Here is a 514-nt window from a genome sequence, read left to right as displayed (position 1 = left end):
CACACGCACGCTCGCCCAGGACCCGAGAGTTGGCCCCGCCCCTTGGGCCCTCCCTCACAGAGCCTGCCCTCCACTACCGCCAGCCCCCGCGCCCGCCATCCCGGTTCTCCTCGGTCCTCCGCGCCCCGGCGGCCACCGAGCCCGGGGCCCCCGCCCCCTCCGCCACAGCCAATCAGCAGAGCCCAGGAGGCGGTGCCGCGGGCCCTGCCCTCCTCCCTGAGCCCCTATTGGCCAGCCCGGTTGTCGCTCAGAAGGTCACGGCCCGCGCCCGCCGCCCCCCTCCCCTCCTCCCTCCTTTCAGGAAAGGCGGCGGCGGGGCACAGCGGGCGCGTGCCACGATGAAGGCCGAGGGCGCGGTGGGCAGTGAGGGCAGGCGGGCCGAGCAGGCCAAGTGAGCCGCGACGGGCAGGGCGGAGACCGCGGCGTCTCCGCGCAGCAAGATGGCGGCCTGGCGGCAGGCCAGGCGCTAGGCGGGGCGCTCCCTCAGGGCGGCTCGCGGCCCGAGGGCGGAGGG

This window comes from Octodon degus, unplaced genomic scaffold, assembly GCF_000260255.1.
Source record: "Octodon degus isolate 3935 unplaced genomic scaffold, OctDeg1.0 scaffold00233, whole genome shotgun sequence".
Lineage (NCBI taxonomy): Eukaryota > Metazoa > Chordata > Mammalia > Rodentia > Octodontidae > Octodon > Octodon degus.
Note: the sequence above shows the minus strand (reverse complement) of the source record.